General features: G+C 38.4%; 1 protein-coding gene across 4 annotated transcripts in view; it reads left to right on the top strand.

The window, feature by feature from the left end:
• The first annotated feature begins 1482 nt into the window (after positions 1-1482).
• The window catches only part of Slc7a2 (solute carrier family 7 member 2), a 66257-nt gene continuing 42935 nt past the window's right edge, over positions 1483-24804 (top strand). For 2 of the 4 annotated variants that reach the window (XM_063234609.1, XM_063234610.1), the window contains exon 1: positions 3381-3535. The gene's annotated coding sequence lies outside the window, so the exon portion shown is untranslated. Of the gene's footprint in view, positions 1552-3380; positions 3536-20081; positions 20100-24804 lie in introns of those variants that run through there. The other 2 variants (XM_023564814.2, XM_003469148.5) reach the window with 2 other exon arrangements.

Genomic DNA, 24804 nt, shown 5'->3' on the forward strand with positions numbered 1-24804 from the left:
CAATCAAGGAACAGATAAAAAAGATGTGGTATTTTTATACAATGGAGTATTACTCAGCTATAAAGAAAGATTGCAACAAGACTTTTATAAGTAAATGGACATGACTTCAGAGCATACTTATAAGTAAAATAGAAGCTGGGGATTTAGCTCAGTGGCATAATTGCCTGCCTGGCAAGCTAGAGGTCATGAGTTCAATCTCTGGTACCAAAAAAAAAAAAAAAAAAAAAAAGAAATCATTTCACATGTATTGTATTGTCTCTCTAGTGTAAGAAACTGAAAAAGTATATGTAGTCCAAAATCTACAATAAATACAATCAGGGTAAGAAACTGCTCCAAGAAGAAAAGTAATTGGGATAGGGAAAGGAGAAAAAGAAGGGAAAAGGAAAATACATAAATTTATATTATATATATATGATAGCTACAATGACTATACTACTAATGTATTGGCTATTGGAAAAGAACAGTTAATATTCATATGACCAGATCAATTTTAAATGTCTATATCTGTTAATCTAAGCAACCCTTTTGAAGGTAACAATATGCAATATTACAACCACTGTCAAATTCCTATCATCTTGTTTTGTAAACCTATACTGTTATTGTATTAGGTTTGTTGTTTGTTTGTCTCTTTTGCTTTCTTTCTTTTTCTCTGTTCTTTTTTCTCTTAAATTAAAAAAAAAAAGAAAAAAAAAAAAAAAGAAAACCCAGTTAGAGCCACAGACTAAATGAAGATGTTTAGATTGATAAAACTGACTTTTCCCAGCAGATATAGTCCCAGCAGGAAACAAGAGGCCAGCACAGAGCGGGTAAAACTCTGGGTGATTCTTGATTAACAGCCAAGGTAAAGAATACCCAGAAAGAAGCCAAGTGACAGGATGTAGGGAAATTCGTAGGGCAGTATAGGATGAAAAATCATTGCAAAACCATCCTTCAGTCTTAATTAAAAAAGAAGCAGGAAAACATGAATTTAAAAGATAACTTGTCATAACAAGGACTTCTTGTATTTTTCCCCCCAACTATTTGTTCAGTATTTCATTGCTTACTTTAAAGGATGGGCAGATGGGGAATGTGTCCAATGGAAAATTGCCTTTAAATTTTTACACGGTTTTGAACAAAGGGCGTGGAGAACAGCAGTGGCTTTAAAGCCCTCCAAATGGTACTGGCCTACACACTTGTCCAATTTTTTTTCCTCCTTGAGGCCTATTCAATTGTAGCACAAAGCATCTGTATTCAGTGTCCAATTATTTGAAAAAAAAAATAAGGGCACTTTAGCTTTTCCTCACTGAACTAGCTTGAAGATAATAAAGTCACAAGTTAGAATTAATAATTATCAACTCACTCAGTCTTGATAATAATTACAATAATTATTTGCACATTTGAGATTTACTTTGGGTTGTATTTGGCAAGTGTGGGACGAGAGGGTGTGGAATTCATTCAGCAACAAAAGTCCCTTGAAATTCCCTGCAGTTTCACAAAAAGTTCAGAATTGAGACATGAACAAATGTTTGTGAAATATTCAGAAGACAACACCTAGAATACTTCTGAAAATGAGTAAGTTGGATATTTTGTTTCATTCTTGAGGAAATTTGACAGATGCATATGACAAGTTAGACTTGTTTCAAATATTTTATTTATAAAATTTTATTCTACTTTTTCTTATCTCTCACAGACCATCGTAGAGACTTGCTCTGTGGACATTCTATCCTTTCTACATCCACACACATTTTAAAAGTTGAGAACTAATTGAAGATGTAATGCAAGACACAGGATAATAGATGCTTTCAAATAAGATATAGAATATATTAAGTTTTGCTGGTGTGACAAACTACTCAACAATCTTGTTAGAAACTTGTTAGAAAGAAGTTATGCATTTTTGCTTAAGATAAAACAGCTTTTACTATTCACACATCGACAGTGTCTTTTTGTCTCAGGAAGTACCAAAGTCAAAGGATAAATTGCATAACTCAAATATTAGTATTTTGACAATACCAATTGTCAAAAATTAACGGTTCTAAATGTCAGATTTGTTTGTCTCAAATCATTGTGTTGTGATTTAATCATAGATTAAATGTAGGTTATTTAAATAAAAATACATGGAGAAATATCAAGCTTTAAAATAGAAGTCTCTGTTTTGTTTTAAAAAAATAAAACAGCTGAAATTGTTTAGGTCAGATGCCTTGCCTTTCCAATAAGAGAAAGAAGTCTTGTTTTATGCAATGCCTTCTTAGTGTGGGATTAATAAGTGTGAGCTTCGATTTGTTATCACCATCCACATGTATAATTTCATTCAATGTCATTAACACTAATTTGCATGCAGACTGTTTTACACTGTAAATCTAAACTTATATAACAGTCTTTATTATATTGATTTTAACTGAGTCATAGTGTTATTTAGACTTGCAATTTTTTTTTTGTCTTTTTCCTTTTTATTGGTACCGGGGATCAAACTCAGGACTGCATGTTTTTAAGGCAGGCGTTTATGCCGCTGAGCTAAACCTCCAGCCCCTAGACTTGCAATTCTTTAAAGGGATCCACCATGAACTCTGAAGAAACTAACACAGATTCTGCATGTACCACTTTCTGGAGAGTTGTGCCCACCATTCATTAGGTTATCTTGTTAAAGCGACACCCATGTATCGCATTGCACGCAGGACTTCGCAAAAGATGTTTACTATAATATTAAGCAAAATAAGGAACTCTTTCTGGCAAACAATAAGCCACTGTTCAAGTCATTGCTAGTGTTTTGCTTCATTTTAGATTAAAATTAACAAAGTGTTTCACATTGTGGCTTTAATCTTATCAGAGACTCCTAAAACGAACAATAACACAGTATGAGAGTATTCTTGATCGTGTAACTTCTGCTCTTACCTACTTGGAATTAACAAATGTCATTTTCTTACAAACCCACTCTCAAATAGCCACGACTACCTATACTCATCAGCCGAGTTTTCAACATAGCACCCGCAAATCATAAACTTTTATTTTATTGGTGGAAGTGATACGATTTGACAAAGTACATTCATCTGACATATCTGCCCTTATCACATTTTGTTATTTTATTTCCCAAGTGTCACAATGAAAAATAAACATAGATTCCCTTCCCCCCCAAAATCCTTGAACATTCGATGCAGTAGAAAGTTCGGAAACGCCGCCGGGGTTCGGGGCTCCACAGTAACAGAGACCCCGGCTTTCCGGCGGTCTCCGCCCGCGCCCACCCGGGCGTCTGGGCAGCCAGCGCGGCCCCGCGCACGCGCGCTCCCGGAGGCCGGCGCCCCCCGGCGGAGCTCGACGCCGCCTGCCGGACGGTCTGCGGGCGGCGGCGCGGGGGGCGGGCTCGGGGGCGGGAGGAGGCGGCGCGGCCCGCCCCCGGCGCGGTACACAGCGGGGCGCCCACGTGCCCTCCCGCTTTCCGCGGCGCGGCGCCGGCGCTCCTCTCCGCGCGGACGCCGAGGCTCCGGGACCGTCTCCGCCTCTAGACCCCGGACCGCCGCGCTCGGCCGTCCCCGCGGCCCCGGCGCCATCGCAGCGCGGCCCCGTAAGTTGCCAAGTCCCCGGCGGCGCGCAGGGCCCGAGGCGAGGGGCGCGCCCCGCTGCGAGCGGCTGCCCCGGCCGGGTCGGGCTCGGCTGGCCCCTTCGCCAGTGCGCCCGGCTCGGAAGGCTGCTCCGGACCGGCGGTCGGGGGCGCACCCCGCGCGGGGACTCAGTGGCGACCTGCCTCTGGTCGGACTGGTTTCGGGGGGCCCTGGGCGCCTCTCCCCGAAGCCCCGGACGCTGCCTGCCGAGGGCACGCGGAGTCGCCTGCTGCGCCCCAGGTTCTCAGCTTAAATCCCGAAGGCTTTCATACCTTGCCAGGGACCTGTGGGGCAGGTATAATGGCCCTCGTGGTGTCCGCACTGTTTCGAAGTCCACGAGTGTCGTTTTAAACGCGTTTGTGACGGGCTGTAGCTTGCAAGCGCATTTCGTGACGCCTCAGCCCTGAACCCAGAGTGCCCTTGATCTTGAAGTTTAGGAAATCCCGCTGAGCCCCTTTTCTTTTTGGGTGTATCCGAAGTAGTAAGAGATTGTACCGTAATTATTTCAAAGAAATACACTCAGCAAGTTAGGAACGTTGTATAGCTTTGAAACTATCTAGATTTCAACAGTAAAAAAGTTCATCTTATTTAAACTTTAAAGCTGCCTAAAGGTGCATTGAAGTGACTCATTTTGGACTGATGATGAGATTGACCGAGATATTTGTACAGAAACATGAAACCTTTTAATAGCGGGCTATCCCAGATCTTATTTTAGTAGAGCTATCTGGACCCAGGAAGGATTCGGGCTGAGAGATGAAGCGTATGTGGCTTCTGGCCTGATAGCTTTTCATTCTTGCTTGAGCCAATCTCTTAATAATAATTATCACCTTAGGAAAGTGAAATATTGTGTGTTGTCTTTCTTTAGAGAATACACAGAATAGGAATATTCTGTTACCGACATACTTTATGATTACTTTGTGATGTTAAATCTTTGTTTTCTTCTAATCACACTAAAGCTTACCATGAAGAAATGATCTCAGTACAGAACATATGAAAACAATTTTGTTCTTCCTTGTGCAAAGAGTTACTAGTTGGTTGTTCCAAGGTGAATGAGAAAGACCCTGTAGTATGGAGTATGCGTTTCAGGTTTTTTCTCTTGCTTCTCACTTGAGTTCCACATTGTGCCTTGACTTTTGAATGTCATTACCTTAAGGTATTTAATCTTTTGAGAATGCCACGACTTTGGAGGTCACACTAAAGCTGTGTGGCATCTGGAGACTCACTTTGCAGAATCCTTCATGTCTTTAGCTTGTTTGCGAGTCCTTTTGATCCCAGAGTCCCCACTCGCAGTTATTACCCCTGGACATAAGAATTAGGAGCCATATAGGAGTCTAGAAGCGGAGAGGCAGACCTGGTATTTCTGATCATGTAGAGTCCAAGAATACTCTGGGGTTTTCCTTCTTGTATTCCCATCTAGTTTTGCTACTGGAATATGTGTATCTGAAGAATTTTCCTTTTTTTTCTCCCACCAGAAACACTCAGCTAGTAGTTCCTGCTTCTGTGCTAGATGGCTCTCGGCTCACCTTCTGTTCTCTTCACCTGTGTCCCACTCTGAGTCATTCTTTGCTTCTGCTGGCTCTTCTGACCAGACAAGGAGCCATCAGAGGCCGTTTTTTATTTTTTGACCCTACTTTTTGAAATGGTTTTCCCACATAGTTTTTCTCTGGTGATTTCTCTATTTAACCTAGTTAATGTGCTCCTTTCTGTTTAGTTTACATGTGTCCCCTGATGTGTGTGCATGTTCAAAATCATCTGCTGTTTTTATTTTGGTGAATGCTATTGACTTCAACAATTGGATCTGTTTTCAAATATCTTTATTCTTTCATTGAAAACCTACTCTGTTTCAGACTCTAGGTAACCCCAAAGGTAACCCAAAGCTCTGGTTTTGGAGGGATTTTATAATTATTTTCACACTTGGGAAATTCTCCATTAATGGATTTTATTTTTTATTTCTGGTGCTGGGAATCAAACACAGGACCTTGTGCTTGCCAGGCAGGTATTATACAGTACTACAGTTCTTCCATTGAAACTAACTTTTTGTTGCAGTCGATCTGTGTAAGAAAACACCACCTCTCAATAGATGTGCAGCACTGTGTGTGCCAGAAAGCACATGGTTAACGCACTTTGTACCACATGTGAAGAACATGCCATTGTTTCATATTCGAAAGCACATGTGCTTGGCCTCATCATTTTGCTGGTAGTAGTGAATTTATCCTTACTCCTCCTGTGTTCCCTTTTACTTGCCTTTGTGGCTATTTTTTTTTTTGAAGTAGTGGTTATAGCTATAGAAGTGTTATGGGTACCACTGGCCAAGATAAGCCAAACCAAACAAAACCGGACCAGTCCAACGCTATATTCATTTCTGAGAGACAGCAATGAATCAAAATGATTACAGCATGACTCATCTATTAAGGATTTTTGTTTTTTGCCTCACCTTTGTAAACTGTTATGTGCAGTAATACCAAGTTTCACGGATGCTTCTGTTCACAAGCAATTCAGTTCGGGAATGGAAGCATTTGGCAAAATTTTGCCTGCATTCGAGAACTTGACATCCTTGGTGACAAGTAGGACAGCAGGCTGCCTTCCCCACAGGACTGTGACCGCAGCCCTGTTGTCTTTCCCAGTTCAGCACGAGTTCAGGTCATGAACCGAGGCAGCCTCTGCTGTCCGTAGAGGTGAGTACTGTACACTGCCGCTTTTTACAGGGACTCTTAAACTTCAGTCTGAGAAGGATTTCTGCTGCATTGTAGTAACTTTCTTGCTGGTAAGTGTGATTAATAGTAACTGAAGGAAAGATTTAGTTAATATGGCTTTCAAATGGCTTGTTTTCAATAGATGGGCATGTCTCTTCTGTTCTTCAACTTTTAGCGTGTATTTCCGTCCTCTCAGAGATCTGTGACTAGGTGTTTTCCTGGGTACCCTATTGAAAATAGTGGGTTTTCTCAACAGAGGACTTAGTCACCTGAGATTGATCATGTGTTTGTTTAATGCCATGTCTCTGTCCCCCTGAGAAATAAACTGCTAAAATTCAATAAAAAATGAAAACTTATACCTGCAACACCCTAAAAGAACAGAATAATGTTGCCATGCTCTAGCATCTCTTTTCAGGATTGAGCTGATACAGGGAATCAGGAGTCTTCAATAAAAGCCTTACATTCATTGTTGAAATATTGGTGAACAATAAATACACACCAAGGAATTTTTATGCCTCTTGTTGATTCTTAACTAGTTTTTTCCACAATTGTGGGAAAATCTTCTTTTTTCCTTAATCCTTGCTGACTTCATCATAGCTCCCAGGACTTCGTATAGTTTCATCTAATACAACACTCTTCTACTGCCAAAGCTCCCTTCCTTCCGGTGGAAACCTAGTGATCACAGTGCATAGAGCTTGATATTACCAAGGATGCTTAATAATAATGCAAATTTAGAGCTCACTTTTTAGTCATTTTACTTCTGTGTGGACAGGAAATGTTGCATGAGTTGACACCGTGATCATAATTAGAAGATAAAGATTGGTTGGGATCTTTTCTTAGTCTGGCTTTGATACCTGCCTGTCAGGTTAGCAAATAATGATGAGAATGATGATAATCACTACTGGAATTAACAATTACATATTTTATATTGAACCAGACAGTTCTAATTTTCACCATTAGTTATTCATGTAATGTGAACTGGGGGCAGATTTTCTGAATGCAATATTAATTTTTACTTTTTAAAAATCACTTTATATGTTTCCTAGAACTTGAAATATAGTTGAGTGATGGGAAATCATTTATATATTACATACATTATTTGTTTTACCAAGACATGTGGATCCTTTGGGCTATATTTCCTGTGCCTACTATTCATAATCTGGTCTCTTTCTTTTTTTTCCAAATTCCCTTAAAACATCTTTTTAATACAAACAGAAGAAAGAATGACAGTTACTCATACTATCAAGCTTTAGATGTAGGAAATAAATTTCAAAGATACACACACGTACTCTTCTAATCATTCTCCTAAAGATGACCCACAATTTTTTCAGTTTTTTTATTAGTACATAATGTTTACATTCATCTCGGGGGGGTAAGTACATTAAATTTCTAGTCAGTAGATGAAGAACCCAAGATCACAGTGGCTATTGCGTGTAGTGATGACTTTCTTGGTATTTGAAAGGGGTTTATGGATATTTTGTGATACAGGCATAATTTAACCCCTTTCACTTTGTCATAAAAAAAAGAGTGAACCTATGTACATGTAATCTGCCTCAACTCCATACAGTTTTATGTAAGATTTCTGGAAGTTCAAGATGCCCTGAATTCCAGCCAGTGTGAACAGATAGCGTTTCAGGAAAGCGGAGTAAGAATCCTGCAGTACAGAAGCCATTCCAATGGAAATATGTCTTAGGAGAGAATTCTTTGGGACAGGATGGGGCCTTCTTGGTCCTATAAATCCTCCCTTGCTGATTTAAGATTGCTTGTGGCCTCCAAGCTAGGGCTGGAAGTTGGTAGGAGATGAGTGTGCCAGAGGGGGGCACTGTGTGAGTCAGAGCACTATGGATGACCATCCCAATTTACGCCATTATGGAAGTAGTTCTCCTAGTCTTCGTGGACTCTGGGCCTTCATCTCCAGCATCACCATCTTTCTTTCAATTTTCTCAAATGCACAGATTTCCACATGGCTTCTGGACACACGGCTCCAAGAAATAAATGTGATTCTGAGAATGAGTGAAGATAATCTCAATTATTTATAAATGTATCCATAGATGGGAAGAAAAAATGGATAAGAATAGTCAGTATTGGTCTAGGGAAGTGTTGGTGAACCTTTCAGAGCTTTCAGTGATACAGATCGCCCACTGCATCAGGCTGCCCGTGGGTTTGCCACCACTGGTTTAGTGGTAGAAAGCTTAGTGATAGAACACTTACTTGCTGTGTTCAAGAACCTGGTTCACATCTGTTGCACCACACACACACATACACACACACACCAAAAGCAAAACAAATAACAATAATGAGTAGTCAGTATCCCATTTTCTTATCAAAATTATGACATCTTTAGAATGCAATTAAAATCCAATCGTACTGGTACAATGTGAGTCTTGTGGGGATTTAGTGAACATCTCTAGAATTTAATAACTTAATGGTTGAAAAAAACTAAAAAGGTCCTACACAAGACTATGGTAAAGGTCACTACAGGACATTATCAGTTTTTAATGCGTAAAATAGCTAACGCTCTTCCTTTTACTTGTCATGTTTGTTTGACAGTTTGCCGAATGAAAACCAGCGAGGCAAAGTGAGGAATTTTAAAGTTGATTTTTTTTGCTGAAATTCTTAATTTTTGCAACACTTTCTTGATGTGTGGATAGAATTTGTAATGTTTTGCTACCCCCAAAAGAGCCCTCTTTTAAATTCATTCCATTGTGGCACAGTAGTTATGTAGGTGGAATAGGTTTTGTGTGTGACTATTCATCAAGAAAACAAAGCCATTTACATGCCCTGAGGAACAAAAGGAGTGTTGATAATATTTGTAGCACTAGCCCTGTGAAAACAGATCATAAGATGGTGCCTGTTTTAAACTCTCCTGAAACTGAAGATTTTACCTTTAAAACAAAGTCATTTTTTTAAATTAGATGAATGATAACATAAATAAGGCTTGGGATCTTAGAAATTTCATTTGGTTTTATCACTACAAAAATGAGGAAAGGCTATTCAATGTTACATTGCTTGCCTAACGTGAGGACGGCTTGGACTGATCCCCCGCTCTGGAAGATAACAAAAACAAAAATACAAATAACACTGTTATGATAGTTGGTTTTGTATTCCAAACTCTACACTTAACACTACATTTAAAACTTTCTGTGGGATGGATGTTTCTGATGCTTGGCAATGTTCGTTTCTAGCTTTCCTGGCCATGGATAGTTACTGAGTTCCTGGCACTACCTACATGCCAAGCACAGTACAAAATAAACTTGGAAGGGAAGTAAGCTTCTGAGAATGACATTTTATACCTCTCTTTTTATGAGTGAAGGAACTTGGGACTAGGGAGGTATAACTCATCCAAGGTTAGGTGACAAGGGACCAGATGAACACTAGAATCCAAACACTGATTTCTATCAGGCCATTCTGCTTTTGTGAAAATAAATTATAAACACTATAGCAAACTACTTGGAATCTTATAAAGGGGGACTAGAATATAATTTCAACTATAAAAAACATTTCAGGTTCTAAACTTTCTTGGAACTTAACATGTTTATGTAAAATAGTTTAGAGAATATTTTTCAGGTTTTATCAGTTTTAGTAAATGGCCTACTTTTACTAAAATGAGAAAATGTAATTTTAATCTAAAAAATATTTTAAATATAGTTCCTAACCCATTCAAACTCATTAAGATTTCAGTCTCATAAATGGTGTTTTTAAACAAGTTCAGTTTGGAATGTTATTGTGTTATCTTAAAAAAAAAAAAAAAAAAAAACAAGTGAGCCAAACAAAAAAGAGCAGACTTTGCATAAAATTTTTACTGATGTAGTACATTTTATCTGTGCTGAAATAGATCATATGAACTTTAAAAAATAATAGCATATTTACATTGTTCTGATCCTTTTTGCTACAGAGGACAAGAGGGACGTGAAGGACAAACACTAACATTGTTATTTTAAAAATTACTCTAATACATTATTTGTAATTTTTCATTTTTATTGTATTGTGAATTCTAGGTGAATTGCATGGTCTGTCTTTTAATAATGATACATGTTTTCAATGACTTTGAAATCTGAAGGCACAGTTTATCTCACTAAACTTCTGGAAATGGTACTACTTTAACTTTTTAGAAAGATTTTAAGCTTTAAATAAGCATCAAAGAGCTACCTACATTCTTTCTGTAAAGCCAGTTTTGAAAGTATTTACTTAGGATAGTTGAATTTAATGTTTGTGTTCCATTGATTTTGGCCATAACCAGCCTCATCAGGGTCCGTAGCTCTTGGGGTGAGTGGTGGTAGAAGGAGGAGGTGAGAGATGTTCCTAAAGAGGATATAGCGCTGCTTGCCAGGAATGTGAGCCCCAGCTGCAGTCTTTCATGTCCATCATAATTGAAAGTTCAAATCCTCTGTTTTAAGAATGGACCTCGCTGAGGATATAGCTCAGCGGCATAAGCACCTGCCTGGCATGAGTTTGATTCCTGGTACAAAAGGGGGGGGGTTTACTTAATTATATATGATTTTAATGTATTGCATATTAGACTAGGGGAATCAATAAAGTTGAACTATGTAATGTTTTTCCACTTTTATATCCCTGGTTCAGAATTCAGGCTTTTGCCAAGAAGAGGGCCGGGGATACAGCTCAGCGGCGTTAAGTGTCTGCTTGACAAGCAGGAGGCCCTCAGTTCAATTCCTGGTACAAAAAAAAAAAAAAAAAATTGTAAAAAAAGTTCACAGTTTTTCAAGTTTTTGTAAAATAAAAGGAGAAAAAAAGAATGCAAAAGTTTCTCTTCTTTATTTTTACCCTGAGAAAAATGATTTATGTAGGACAGTGTTTTAAGAAGTAATTTTTTTCTAGTGTCCACTGAAATTATTTTCATATCTTTAAAGACAAAATATGTAATATTGCTTTCTAGCCTTAGTACATCATGAGCTTCTAGGCTCAAAAGAAGCCTGTGAATTACATATTACTTCAAGTCGAACCATGTCTGAGCATTCCACATAGGTGTGTATATTGCAGAAGAGTAAGCTGCTTGTGCAGATGTACAGACATAAGAACCAAAAGGTCAAAATGTGACATAAATAGCACTAGTTTCATATTTAAAGGCAATAACATAGTGAGAATATCTATGATCATAAGGGGGAAAAGTCAACATTTTCTCTGCAGTATCTTAACCCTCAGTACCACTGCAATGATATTTCCAGCTCTTTGTTTCAGTGCCTGAGAAGGTGAGAGTGTTAGAGCATTAGAGGAGAACTTAAGATCCTTTCCTGCTCTGAAGAACAAAGTAACCTGTCCTCTGGCATTATTCCCACCAAGGTCTCACCACTAAGAGCTTCTGGTAGTCTCTCCTGATCACATCAAGGATGATGCTCTTCACAGATGTTAGGGACCCAGCTGTGTAGCTGAGGTGTCCCTGGGCCTACGGCTGTTTAAGAGTTTATGGTCTGAGAAGCAATTAAGGCAGACTTTTCCTTCCTTCTTCCTTCCTCCGCTTCCTGTGTCTTCTCACTGGAAATGCAACCTAAATGAACCTAAATGAACTCAATCCTGGTGCTCCCCAGACAGAACTGTCAGGGCTGAGCTGTTTCATAGCCCATGCACTGAGTGTCTCTCCAGCTCTCTGCTCTTCTTCTTGGAAGTTCTGTTGGATCTTGAAGAACATGGTTCCGTGCCTGTGGTGCAGACTTTGGGGGGTGTGCACAGTCTGCGCTTAGCATCTGTCTGTTTCACAGGAGGGGCATCCTTGCTGTGCTCTTTGCACTTGTTATCTGTCCTGTGCTGCCTTTCCCCCATTCCTGACTCTGCTAAAATGTTAGGATAACTGACAAACTTTTCAGACTGTTAGAAAAAACTAAAACAGTGAATGTGAGGAATGTAGCCCTTTAGAACATCTTTATCCCAATCCATTTAATTTTGCAGGGAAGATCTCTTTTCAGTTACTCATAAAAAGGCCTGTTTGGGCTTCTCTGCCCTGTCTTCGTCCTCAGTTTTGGTCACTGCGTCTGTGAATAACTTTTCAATAGAGCTAGACAAGATTTAGTATGTGATTTGAATTTGATGAACATTATTACTTTTTGAAATACTGTTGTTACCTAGGTTTGTTATTCAAGTTATTTACCTTTGTATTCTATATCCTCTATTCTGAAACATTTATATTAAAAACTTGTTATACATATATATCTGCTGCAGGACATACTTTAGGTCTGGTTTTTCAAGGGTAATAGCCATTTTATAAGGACTTACTCTTACAGAGCATTAAACTTGGGGCTTCTGCAGCTGGAAAAAAAAATCCCAATTTGCAAATTGGGATTGCAAATTGCAAATCCCAATTAAGCTCTTGAAAGTTAAATTTTTTTTCAGTTTTTTATTGGTACGTTTGCAGTACATGATGACTATATTCCTCATGTGGAGTTGGAAACAGGTACAAAAGAATAGTACTTCATTGTGATAAATACTACACTTTCTTCATCCACTCTATAGATGGATATAGGCTGCTTGCAGGATTTTGTTATGAATTGTGCTACTATAAACATAAATATTCATGAATCTCTATAACATGACTTTAACTCTTTCAGGAAGACACAGAAGCAGAATAATTAAGTTGAACATAATTTCTGTTTTTAAATGTTTGAGGACTCTCTGTACTGACTTCCGTGATGGTTGTACTGGTTTACATTCCCACAAACAACGTAGAAAGATTGCAGTGTAGAAATGTATCATCTTTGTATACATGTGCCTGTGTGTGTGTGTGAGCGAGTGTGTGTATGATAGTTAGGATCAAACCCGGGACCTTCCCTAAAGTTTTGATTTTTATTTTGAGACACAATCTCACTAAGTAACTAAATTGCCCTGCTTGGGCTTAAATTTGGGATCCTCCCATGTCAGCCTCCCAGAATGCTTGGATCACGGGTGTTTGCCACCATACTTGGCTAACAAGAACTATATAATTATAACCCTTTTTATGTAATTCTTTTCTTTTTAATTTTGTGTTACGACTATGTTGTACGCATGGCATAAAATTTATTATCTTAAGCTTTTTTTTTTTTTTGCTTGTCTTTTGTTAAAGACAGAATATCCTTGATTATTCCTTCCAAGAAGTTATAGTCTGGGTTTGCAAGGGAATAGATTTAGGACACATAATTATAGGACACATAATTATTTTATAGTATTAACCCAAAAAGTCAAATGCAAAAGAGTGCAAGAGATCTGTTCACACACCAGAGACTTAGAGAACTCAATTAAGGGTCTAGAGCCCAAAACAATGTCCTCCACAAGTCCACCTGGAGTCTTAGAGCCCATGACAACATCTCATGCAAGCCTGTACCTAGGATCTGTCTTTACTAGGTAGGCCCAAAGGTCAGTGGTGGGAGCTAGAAAGTCTGTACCAGTGGGAGGAAGGATTTGTACCACCAACCTGAGAAATCTGCACTGGAGCCAGGAACCAGTGCTGAAGGTATGGGCCAGATCTCTCCTGAAAAGAACCACAGCCATCCTCAGTGACATCTAGGATCTGAGCTCCTCCAGTAATGAGAACAGCGAGTTCATTTGAGGAAAAACGGCATGACGAGCTTTTCCAGGAGAATCAATAGCATACCAACTTCCCTTCCAGTTGTCCTTTTATGCTGTTGGCAATAATTCTCAGGTGGGCTTTCCACAGCCAGAAGAACCATGCTGATTCAGGTCAGCTGGGTGTTACAAGCTAATTGATTAATTCACCACATGAGTACCTGCGTAACCACTATTGAATTGCTGGGGAGCAAAATGCCATTTATGAGGCTCCCTTCACCTCAGAGTCCTCCACTGATTTGATCCCAGTTTCTGGGTCTAGAAAAGGAACATAAATGAATGGAACAGGAAGTGCAGAATAGTAAGGAATCCGGGGAAATGTAGTGAAATCAGAGAGCAGTCAATTTCAAAAATACAGTGTGGCTTAAAACACACATTGGTTGTTAGGAGCAGTGACAGATAAAAAGATTTATGAAGAACTCATAATATCAGTCCCTGATATTCTAGAAAGAGTAGGCATGGAGAGTTTCAGACCAGAAAAGCCAAATGTTTCTTCTAGATCTTTTTAAATAATATGAGAACACCATGTTATATAAAGGGAAGATGAGAAAAAACAGCACCTGGTGAGAGGTGACTCCCTGAAAGCTAATTTAGGATTACTTACAATTTCAAGTTATCCATATTTTCTGCTTTCGATGCCTTGAGAAGAAAACTCAGTTTTACTTCATAGAATGTTGTTTTCTTGCTGTTCAGATTCCACTGTTATTTCTTAGGTTAGACATCCTTTCTGATGACATTTTGGTAAAGATGATCAGTTAGGGCCTTATCCTCATGAAGATTCTGTCTTTTATTTTTTAATTTACAGCTTACATCTATATTAAGTCCTGGAGTCATAACAGTAATGGAGGTAAAGGCAGTGGAGATGCTATAGTAAATTTTATGAAAAAAGACTTAAAAATCCCTTGTGAACGTGGAATCTGCATATTTTGTTACCTGACGCATGGGCTGAGCTAACTGACCGTACTTGCTTCTTTGCTCCTTTTTATGTCACGTGGGTAGACTCTTTGGTAGGACTGTTGCTAATGGCTGTGCTCACTCTTCTCAATTCAGTATGCCACTGAGATACAGGACAAAGGAGACAGAGAGCGGAGGAAAGGTAACACTAAGATAGAATCGTGTGTCAGGTGAACCTTCACACTTAGGAGAGGTTTACCAAGTCAGTATTTGTTTGGTCGAAATAGTGGCTCTATGCAGTAGTCATCCATAACGAGGACACACCTTGTGGTTTTTTGCTTTGTATGTGACTGTCAGTTATTTGGAGGATGAAAATGTGGAATGCCATGTGAGGTTTTGAGAAATAAGGACTTTGTCATAAAGACAATGGACTATTGGTTTGTATATATGCAGAGAACTGTGAGATAAGTCTGTTTTCAGTCACTTTTTTGCCAGCATCTTTTATCTTATACATCCTTATATGTAATCATCATACATACTGATTAACCACCAGACTGACAAGCCAAAATTATACAAAATGCATAAAACAACTCTTAGAACAGCAATGACTTTGAAATTATCTTTTCTCTCCCATTTGATAATACATTTATTCCTTGTTCTCTTTTTTTTGCTTGTTTTTCCCCAGAACATCATAAATAAAAGAAATAATATTCTGCAACTCCATCCATTCTGAGTTTCTCTTTAGCTACTATACAAAGTTAGATGATGTAATCATTAACCAACATTGGCTTTTCACCAAGCTCTGGTGACAGATTTCTTTCCTAAAGGTACTCTCTGGATAGTATTTCATCTCAGTTTAGAATGTCTACTTCATACCATGACTATTTATTTGTAGAGAACTACATGTGCTTCGCTTTCTGGGATGTGGTAATAAACACTTTGCTGTTCAGAGAATTCTTGTTTCCTCAACGACTTACTCATCACGGGAAACTGTGAGCACTGAAAGAAATGGAAACTTCACACTCATCTCTTTTCTCAGTGCAAAGCAATCAAAATTTCAGGAATAAAAAGATAGAAGTTAGGGCTGGGGATTTAGCTCAGCAGCACAAGCATCTGCTTGGCAAATGCAAGGTTGTGAGTTTGATCCCCAGTACCAAAAAAAAAAAAAAAAGCCAAAAAATTTTTTTTGTTAATCATGTTATAGAATATTGTAATCTTGATTTTTGTATCCTAACTTTTTTTATCCTAACTTTAATACTATCTAGTTTCCTCAAACTGCCACTAATTCCATCATGGGGCAGATTCTATGTACCCACCTCCAAATACTCTCACACCAAGGTTAAAGCTTCACATGAACTGGGGAGTGGAGCACAAATGTTTGACCCATAACAACTAGCTATCCTTAATTGCTGAGGTATGATTTTCTCATTCACAAGCTAGAGATAATTTTGAACCTACCTCATTGGTTTGTTAGAAAATGTAGTTTACTATGTATAATACAGTTAGCCCACCTCCTAATAACAAATAAAAATTGTAATTATGGGGGTTGATCCATGTATACTTTATGAACCTGTCTCTTCCCAGGAACTTATTACAACACTTCTTAAGTTTTAAAGAGATTATTGAATTATTTTTAATCAAGATCAAAGTCTCTTTCTTCTATGTTCCTTCCCAGGATAGCTGAGTTTCCTGAACCTATTCCTCTGGTTATATCTGTCTCTTTGTCTGTGTCTATGTGTGTCTTGGTTACTTTTTTCTCAATGCTGAGACAAAATACTTGACATCCAAAATGAAAGATGAAAAGGTTTATTTAGCTTGTAGTTTTTGGAAGTTTCAGTCCACATTTAGCTGGCTCCAAGCAAGGTGGCATGGCTAAGGGGCAGCTGTCTGCAAACAACAAGAGTGGAAAAGAACAAAAGGGAAAAGCATCTCCTTCCCTCCCTTACACTGTATGCCAGCTCCCCACCCCTGGGCAGGTGCAGCACTCACACTGCCAGGCCCAGCACTAGACCACAAACCAATCACAAACGCTAGATTCAGCCACCTCCATGACTGCATGAGGCATTGGGGGAATATTTAAACACAAACCACAACAGTGTCTGTGTCTGTCTCTGTCTGTCTCTGTGTCTTTCTCTGTCAGCCCTCACTGAGGCCATGGACTTAGTGGGCTTCTCTTTTGTCTTGGATCCTGCTTTATATGTAGGTTCTTATTTTTGTTTGCATCATGGCTTCCAGATCTTGTCTTTAATCTTTCAGATTATTACTCTTTTTCTCTGGTATTCCCTCTTGTGTTCCTTTTTCACTTCATGGTCATCTTTTTGTGTGTAAAAACAGTGATGGTTTTTCTGGGTCTTCTGAATGTGGACAGACAAGTTCCTAATCAGGAAGATTCATATTCAGTTTACCAAGCCAGCTCTTTTCTGTTTGCTTACAACATCCTCTAAAATCTATTCTCCAGAAAGCCTTCTAGAATGATCCCAGAAGCCTTCTAGAATGTATATATGTATATGTACACACACTCAAGCCTCTTGTTCTATGAACTCTGGGAGTAGATTCAACATCTTTGTCTATTAGAAGGTCATGTGATTAATTGAAGTGTCTTATTCCTAAACAATGAATTGGGAGTTTTCTGTAAGGAATTGGTGATTATCATAATGAAACACATTAAAACGATGTTTTACTAATTTGAATGTGCTGACTTTGGACTAAGTAGAGGCATTTTGCACATGTTTTACGATGGAATCCTTAAAGGTAGAAGCTTATGTAGCATATGTACCATCAAGATATGTTTCAAAGCAAAGTCATTTCAAGCTTGGGGGATCATGGGAATGTATGTGTGCATATGTACACACACTGATATCCTTTAATAAAAATTACCAGTATTTTTCAGAATACAAACTTACTTTCATTTCAAAATTTTAAAATATTTTAGTATCTTTTTCAACTCAGAAGTACCTAGGAAATTCCAAAAAAGGGGGGGGGGGCGGTTCACATAAAGACACACTGAACAGTTTCTGTCCCCCAGCTTTGTCAAAAGAACATTTACCAAAGATGGGGAGACAAGCCACAACCATCTAGTGCTCTCATCCTGAGCTCAGGTGATGAATGCCTTCCTCAGAGGGATCAATAAAGTGTGATGCCTCTCAAAGGAAAGAGGGATCACTTCCACTGGAGAGGACCAAGACAAAGTTTCATCAAGCAGGTAGAATTTGAGGAAGACCACAAGAAGGGAATAAAGGGATGTACCTGCAAGTAGAGATGAAGTAGGGAGACATTCTTGAGGGGAAGACAGCATGAGAAGAGGATTCTGGACCTGTTGGCCATGTAGCACATGATTCCCTTTGATCAGACTAAGGTGGCCTAGAAGGGGTATATGGGAAAAGGAATCATTGCACAGTTCTGATTTATTGAGTGCCCGTTATGTACTGACATTTCATTAATGCTTTACTTATATTACCTGCTTTAATCACAAAAGAGTTAGGACTAGAAATAGAAATTGGGTCATGATGGTGACTTAATGCTGGGGTAAAGAGTGTATTTTGATCCTCGGCAAGGTGCCTAAGTTGCAACAAGGAGTGACTTAAGATTCCTGGGAAGTGCGGACCAGGGGATTGAAGGAATCTGTAACCCTGATAAAGCCCATGAGCAGAAGTACCGGAATTTTCCTATTTGCAAATTTCCAAATCTTTAAGAATATGTATTTTTAGATGGAATAACATCTTAGTTTATTTTATAAAATAAAGAAGTCGAGCCCAAGTGTGGAGGAGGTGAGTTTCTTCTTGCTTTCATTTTCCTGTTTAAAGTTTTCTGTCTAGCAGCTGTCACAGGTATGATAGAGTGCTGCTGCTTATCAGGGTGAGATTCCAAGTTTTTTACCTGGACTTGTACATGAAGACCTGAAGTTAGGACGAGGTGCTCCACCTCCTTTGAGGCATTACTGTGGCCAACGGGGTTAACTATGTAATAGCAAGTAAAGGGAAGTGTCCTTCGTGACTTCTAGGAAGTTTCTCTTAAATAGAGAAGCTTCTCTTCATCCTTTCCTACTTTGTACTAAATAGAATGCAAAAAGGAGGGCTGGCATTTATTGATTTGTGACAATGGAGCTGCTATATAGAAATTTTTAAAGTGTGTCTTAAAAACAAATCACTTCCGTTACCTGCTTTAAGGTTGAGTTTTTAGTGCTAAGATACATGACTCAAATGACCTTTTGTAAACCAGTTTCAAATTTGGCATTTTTTTTAGATATGCTCTATTAGTGAAAGAAAACACAGAATATCAACAATGATATTTACTCTCACTGATTAGTTGATGTTAGCTATCTACCCTTTTGTGTTTGTTGCTGTTGTTATTGTTCACGTGTTTTATTTTTGCAATCCTTGAGTCTTTTTTTTAGAATACTTACCTTCAAAGAAAGTATATTAAATTGTGACACTGAATATTTTGATCAAGGTCAAAGAAATGTTTATATTTCAGGAAAATGGAGGGAAATACTTGTAGAGTTAAGCAATATTTGGTGTACTTTGTATCTTCCTCCCATACCAAAAAAAACTTGTTTATGACCTATGTTCTTTGTGATTGATGGCAAGGGAACGGAGTGTAGAGCTGTAGGAATTTGCATCAGACTACTTTGGCAGGATTCTGGTAGTTCTTGATACTTGTTGTAAGCAGTTTCTGTCCAATTAGTTCGTGTAAATCTCTTGGTTAAAGAATTATACTGATGGAGTTGTGTCTCATCCTCCCTGATCCCTGCCTGCTGTCCACCTAGTGCATCTGGAATTCTGTTTCCCAACTGGATCACTGTGTGCAAACAGGCATGAAAGGACTTAGCCCAGAGGAGAGCCAGAAACCCCAGCAGGGGGCTCTTCACAGGACGGAGACGTGGCACTGGGCTGTGTCTCTTTTCAGCTTTCTGGCAGCAAGTCTCATTAGTGTGGGGTGCTGGGATATGTTTGGCTAAGAAAACACAAGAGGCAAAGCCTCGAAGAAAACCCAGCTCTTGTGTCCATGCCCAGAATGATGCACTGCTAGCTTACAGCCAGTTGTAAAAGAAAGAAATCAAACCCAAATGTGGAGGAGGCAAGTTTCTTTGCACTTTCATTTTCCTGTGAAAGGTTTTTTGTCAAGCAGCTCTCGCAGGAGTATTACCCAGTGGCCATGCTTAAGAAAACTGTGTTTGAAAGCATTTAAATGGAGGTTGGGAAGTGTCATCACTAAGATTGGGCATTTGTGATCACAGTGGCTGCAGCAACCGAACCACTTACACAGAAGGAGGAAAGGATCTGGTCCGTCCCTGGGGCCTTCCACACTGACAGCCTTATTGGCCACAAGAAGCAGGGCTGAGTATGTGTCCTGGGACTTGAGTATATTGTGTGCTGCTCATTTGTATTGTCTGGTAAGTGGACTGAGGAGAGACTGGGCAGGATTCTCACTGTGTTTCATCATGTTTTCCCAGATGGTATAATTGAGAGTGCTACTGGTTGTCAGCAGGAGCTTCCTAGTTTTTTACCTGGGTGAAGACCTGAAGTTTGGGCTAGGTGCTCAGTCTCCCTTAGGCATACCGTGGCCACGGGAGTAACTCTAGGTAATAGCAAGTAAAGGGAAGCATCCTTTGTGACTTGCAGGAAGTTTCTCTTTAAAACAGAAGCTTCTTCTCATCCCTTCCTGCTTTGTACTAACTAGAATGCAGACAGGAGGGCTGGAGTTTGAAGAGCTTCTTCAGACCAAGAGGTTACTTCCATGCAGTGAGTTGACAGGAACAAGCTAAAAGCTTGTGCTCCGGGTCTCTGGAGCTCAGAAAGGTGGCCTTTAGAGTCAGCTAGCAGGGATAGAAGCTTCTGCTTCAAACTGTTGTTGCCTGTGGTTTTCTGTCACTGACATGTGAACCATCCAGTGAATTCATGAGATTTTGTGATAGTAGTTAAAAAAAAGGATAAGCAAAGGAGATTAAGTTTAGGCACATCTAACCATATAAACACACACACACACACATATATATGTGAGTGTATATATTTTTTGTTTGTTTGTTTGTTTTAAACAGAGACTAGGGTTTTTGAAAAAATCCAGAATAAAGGTAATAAAACATGTGGTACTGTTATTATAGAGTATCTTTTGTGTAGTTCTTTTTGCATAAAGTGGGACATTTGAAAACTTGAAAGATTTGTGTAACTGTATAGTTCTAAGAAGCTATAAAGTTATTCTGAATTTCTTAAGTGTATTTATAGGTTTCCACAAATGGAGTTTGAGAGTGGATTTGTGATTGAGCTAACTGCCTTGACCAACCTGCATTAGGTCAGATTTGTATGATAAATGGTTTCCTTTGAAATTTTCTTAGTGGCTAGTTTTAAATTTTTACCACCTTTTTATGTGTTCCATGAGCTTTGAAAGACTCAGTTTCTAATTTCTAGATGTGGAGTTCCTCATATGCTAATACAAAACATTTATTTTTCTATTTGCTTGTTTGTTTATTGTTTGTCTCCCCACTTAGCCCACAAATGGGAGGACTTCTGTCTCTTCAGTGCCTAGAGTTTCTGATTACTACTTAGGTATTAAATCAAGTTGAGTGAGATAGTCCCATCATCTAGCCTTGCTTTTTGCATTTTTAAAAATACTTAAGCGAAGTTGAAGTTTCTCACTGTGAACATGCTTTAAGTCTGTCTTTATGGTTCTCTCAATTTTGGCCTCCTGTATTTCAAAGCTACTTTATTTATTAATACATAGATATAGTTTGTCTGCCAAGAGTTGATGGGTTGAAAGCTTCGTCCTCAGTGTGTCAATGTTGAAAGGCAGTGAAGCCTCTAAGAGGTGGGGCCTTGTTGGATTGGTTAGGTCACTGGGGTCATTGCCCTCTGAAGGAGCTGAGGGAGTTCCTCTTGGACCCTGAATTAGTCCACGTAGGAGAGTTGTCATAAAGACATGATGCCATCTACCTGATTGCCCTCAGCAGAGCAAGCCAATGCCAGTGCCATGTCCTGAACTGCCAGAATTGTGAGTTACATAGACCTGTTTTCTTTATAAAATATACAACCTCAGGTATTTTGGTATAATAACAAAAAATGAGCTAATGTGGACATACAAATTAGATTAATTTCTCGCTAATCAGTTAAATTTATTTTCATTAACAGCTCTAATTATCAGACTTTTTAGCTATAAAGTCTGCTGTATCATGATGTAACTACTTCTTTCTTTTTAACTAGAATTTACCTTTTTTTCTTCATTTTTAATGTTATTAGTGTTTGCTTTGTTATGATTATTGACCTTGTTATTTCTCCATCTACTCCAGCATTTCCATGCTCTTGATTTCCTATTTTACAGTGATAACTGAATTTTTAAAAAAATTCAGGTACTCCCTGATTTTAACAGGAAAGTTGGTCAGTCATACTTAACTGTGATTCTTGATAATTTACATATTTCTATAATCTTAATGTTTTATATGTTTTCCATTTCTTATATTTGTTTTTTGCTTTTCTAGCATTAAAATGTTTGGAGTTTATTTTTGCATTTTTTCCATATATTTGAGATGTATGCAGTGTATGACTTTTCTTTTGGTGTTTAAATCTGAAATTTATCATGCATTTTTAAAAAAAAAAAGTCCTCTGACTCTTTCCAAGTAATAAAGAATTTAGGGCACATAAACTATAAGTGTTCTCTTAATTTACATGTAATAACATGTAATTATTGTGTTTTAGTTTAGCAATTCTCTCATTAACTGTCCTTAGTATGCTACTTAATTCCTTCACTAAATTTTTAATATCTGTATTTTTTAGGAGAAAAAATTGGTTCTTTAAAAATATTTCTGCTTATTTTATTAGTTGTTTGCTTTGATTCATTTTTAAAATTTATTCTTTTATTTTTTAAAACCTCTTGAATGGAGTTATCCCATGTGCTTATCTGAGATTTCCTATTTCTAAAATTTTAGGAGGCTTAAATATGTGGATTCTATTGACTCTTATGGGTAGTGATTTGTTTCATTGTGTAGTGCTTTATTTTATTGTGTTTGGAATTTGTTGAATATCTGTAGAAATCCTCAAGGCCCAAATTGGTCAGGATTTACTCTAGAAAGGGTTTGCATTTGTATATACAACATAATGGGAGTGTGTTTTATTAGGTATCCTAAGGTGTTGGCAGCCTGAGCCACTTAGGTGTCTGCTTTTCCCCGCCCTGGCACAGTGGTTTGGTTTTTAGCTTCATCTTGAGGAAGACCTGGGGCTTTTACACGGGCGTCCTTCTCTTTCACGCTGACTTTTCGCCCGGCTGTTCTGCTCTCATCTCATTTGCAGCTCTCCTCCTTCTCCTGCCCACTCCATCTCCTCTCTCTCTCCCTCTTTTGTTCCCTTTCAAGCCCCCTTTTATTACTTTGTGCTTAGTGCTACCCTATCATGTTGTCATTTATTCAGAATTTAATTGTGGTTTTGTAGGAAAGCTCTTCAGATAATCTAGTCCACTCTACTTTGGAAACAAATTTCCATGTAGTTGTCAAGAATTAATAGTACGAAAATAATTCAAAATTTTAATGTGTGTTTGTGATATGGCAAAAATATCCTTCCACCTTTGAGAGTTAGAAGTAACATATATTTGTAAGACTTAGCATCTGATTTCTCAAGTTTCCTGACATTTAAAATACAGGTTGAGTAGTCCTAAAATCCAAAATGCTTCAAAATTGAAAATTTTTGAAGACCAATATGATGCTCAGAAAGGTTCAGATTTTAGGATTAGGGATACTCAACTGATAAAATTGTACGAATATTTTTAGATCTCCTCCTCTTGGAAGTCTGAAAGTCTTTCGGTGCCAAGGCCTTCAAAAAGGGATATTCAACCTGTACTGTTCTGAATTTGTCTTCAGAAGACTCTAATATCAGCAAGCATAAGGGATTTTGTTCATGGAGGGATCGTCTCTGCAGAATCTCTAAGGACCATTGTGAGGACAAGGAGAGGAGCAGCCTGTTGCTTTGAACTCCTCAGCTTCCCCAGCGTTCCTGTGGCAGTGAGCTGGAGGAGGATCAGGACATAGCACCAGAACACAGGCAGAGCCAGATCTGGGTTCTAGCGTAATCTCATGAACTGTCTGTACCAGGAAAAAGTCTCTCAGCTTAGTTTTCTCCTTAAAGGTTATCAGCAGTCGGTTTCTCTCTTAATCTTAATTTCTATGTGTCTATAATCTTTCTAAATCAAAGATGATGGCTTTTATAAACAAATTATTTTTGGTGTTCCAATACAAGATTTTCAGATATACATCTTTGGCTTATATTAAAATAGTAAATTAACAGCTACTACCATCCACTTAGTGCTCACACTATAGGGGGCACGTTGCAGAGATTTCTCATTCAACTTTATTTAAAAAATGAAACTTCCTTTAGTTTTACCACTGAAAATAAGGGGTTGAGAGGCAGAAACTTATGTAACTGTATCTAAAATCTCAAACTGGCCCTCCAGTGAGCTACTTTTAAGGATCTTGCTTTTATATCTTTATGTGTAGATCTAATGAGTATGGGTGGTAACGATATAGTTACACCTGATTCTCATTAGAATGAGTGCTATCTTATAGTTCTGTTTGATGCCTTGATGTGTGGGAGTAATTGTTTTGTTGTTATTGCTTTTGTAAAGGGGCAATGTAATTGGTCCCATTTTCATTTATACCACCTTAAGAATCAATGAAATAATTAACTGAAGTATTTGTGTGCAGTTATAACTTTTATGTGTGCAACTGTAATTTTTCACCTGACCTTGACTTTTGGGGCTTTTTTCTGGCGTGTTATGTAGCAGGAGTAAAACTACAGAGCCACAATATGCAAGCAGGAACATGTTCCTACTCTCTGTGGTTAATTTTCCAAGTGCTTACTCATTGTTTGTAGTGATAGCACTTTAACTTTTGGTAGTGACGAAATTACCAAAAATTATTGATTGGGGCAAGAATCAAGGATGACTCAGAGCTCACTTCTATCTCTGCAACTAGATAAAGTTTTAAGGTAATGGAAAAACCTTTTTTTACATATTATCTATATATTTTCCTTATATTTGCATGATTGAAATTATCCTTGTAGCCTCCGGAGAGGTTTGCCTTTTTTTTTTTTTTAGGTAAATATCTTTTTTTGCATGCCTCA

The sequence above is a fragment of the Cavia porcellus genome, unplaced genomic scaffold (genome assembly GCF_034190915.1).
Source record: "Cavia porcellus strain 051 isolate PalLab524CR breed Dunkin Hartley unplaced genomic scaffold, mCavPor4.1 scaffold_24, whole genome shotgun sequence".
NCBI lineage: Eukaryota > Metazoa > Chordata > Mammalia > Rodentia > Caviidae > Cavia > Cavia porcellus.